This window comes from Macrotis lagotis, chromosome 1 (assembly GCF_037893015.1).
Source record: "Macrotis lagotis isolate mMagLag1 chromosome 1, bilby.v1.9.chrom.fasta, whole genome shotgun sequence".
NCBI lineage: Eukaryota > Metazoa > Chordata > Mammalia > Peramelemorphia > Peramelidae > Macrotis > Macrotis lagotis.
In genome coordinates, this window is record NC_133658.1 from 502,392,527 (window position 1) to 502,394,571 (window position 2,045).

General features: G+C 40.2%; 1 pseudogene; it reads right to left on the reverse strand.

The window, feature by feature from the left end:
• Positions 1 to 1,272: 1,272 nt before the first annotated feature.
• On the reverse strand, positions 1,273 to 1,843 carry LOC141520669 (translationally-controlled tumor protein homolog pseudogene; annotated as a pseudogene).
• Between the last annotated feature and the right edge of the window lie 202 nt (positions 1,844 to 2,045).

A 2,045-nucleotide genomic window follows, 5' to 3' on the forward strand; every position in this document is an offset into this window, starting at 1 on the left:
GGGGGCAAAGAAAAAAACCCTGCTACCCAATAAGATGAAACTGGCTATATCCCTACCTGGAAGAAACACTCTAATTACTCTTGAGAATTGTAATTCTATTAGAAAATATACTTAGCAGAAGTGATGGACATGCAAGACTTTTCTGTGACTCAGAATGATTTAAAAACAATACCTCCTTAAAAAGGGGGACAGCTAAGAGATGGAAGGATGAAGGAGATTGAATGGGGTAAATCTCATTATATTAAGAGGTACAAAAGACCTGTTGCAATAGAGGGGAAGAAGGGAGAAGGTGAGAGCCACCTAAATCTTACTCTCATCAGATTTGGCTTAAAGTTAACATACATACACTCAGTTAACTTAAGAAACTTATCTTATCTTTCAGGTATTAAAAGGGGAAAAAGGGGAGGGGGAGGGGAAAAGGGGAACTAACAAAAGGAACGGAAGGAAGAAGGGGCAAAGGGAAAGGGGAAAGAAAGGGGGAGATGGATTGAATATAGGAGGGCAAACACACTGAAGGTGGTGGTATTCAGAAACAAAATACTGGGGAATATGGAAAAAGTGAAAAATGAGGAAAAGTACAGAGAGAAGATAGCATGGAGGGCAATAAAGAATTAGTAATTATAACTTTGAATGTGAATGGGATGAACTCTCCCTTAATATGTAAATGAATAGCAGAGTGAATTAAAAATCAGAATCCTATAATATGCTGCTTACAAGAAACTCATTTAAAGCAGAGAGATACATATAGAATAAAGGTAAAAGGTTGAAGCACAATATATTTTGCTTCAGTTGAAGAGAAAAAAGCAGGAGTAGCAATCCATATCTCAGAAGGCAGGTGCAAAAATAGATATCATTAAAAGAGGTAAGGAAGGGGGCAGCTAGGGGGCTCAGATTAGCCCTGGAGTCAGGAGTACCTGAGTTCAAATCCAGCCTCAGACACTTAATAATTACTTAACTGTGTGGCCTTGGGCAAGCCAATTAATTCCATTGCCTTGCAAAAAAAAAAAGAGGCAAGGAAGGAAACTATATCCTCCTAAAAGGTACCATAGACAGTAAAGTGATCTCAATACTAAATATGTATGCACCAAATGTTATAGCATCCAAATTCTCAGAGGAGAAGTTGAAAGAGATACAGGAAGACATAAACAGCAAAACTCTACTGGTGAAAGACCTCAACTTCCCACTCTCAGATTTATTTATTTTTCTCAAATGGGTTTAAATGCATTTTATTTTAGACAACCTACATGACGTGTTTTTAAAAACAATGTCTCCACTCCAAATAAATCAAGGTCAAAAATAAAGGAATAAAGCTCAAGATGACATCAGCCCAAGTTTGTCCAAGTCCTGGTGGTTCTGTAGATGACAAAAAGCAGCAGCCAGTTACGATGACAGGTGATTCACAGTAATCAGCTGAATTTGTTAACGTTTCTCCATTTCTAAACCATCCTTAAAGAAAATCATATATGGGGTCACATCATCCTCACGGAAGTCCAGGAGAGCCACCATGCCATCTGGATTCATGTTTTCACCTATGAAGAACTAATAGTTTTTAAAATTAGCAAGGATATGTTTGATTTGTTCTGCAGCTCCCATCATAAAAGGTTTTACTCTATCTGGCTTGTTTTCTTCAAGTCTGCCTTTGATTGATTTCATATAGTCTTTGATGTACTTTTTGTAGGACTCTTTTGTGAAACTAGTTTCTTGCAGATGATGGTTTATTACTATATCAACTCCAGTGATTACGGTGGCATCTGTTCCTTCACCCTCCAGACCTTCAGCAGAGGCATTTCCACTGTTGAGTGAATCATCAATGGTACCCTCTGTCCTACTGACCATCTTCCCCTCCACCTCCAGGCACAGCCCGTTTGCGATCTCCTGGATCTTGTAAATGTCAGAGAACATCTCATCATGGCTGATGAGGTCCGGGTAGATGGCAGCAGCGGTGGTGGTGGCGTGGAGGCTGTGGGCCTGGAGCTCGGTGCCAGAGCGGCACTGGGGGGGTGGGGGGAGCGAGCGGAAAAGCCCCACTCTCAAATTTAGATAAA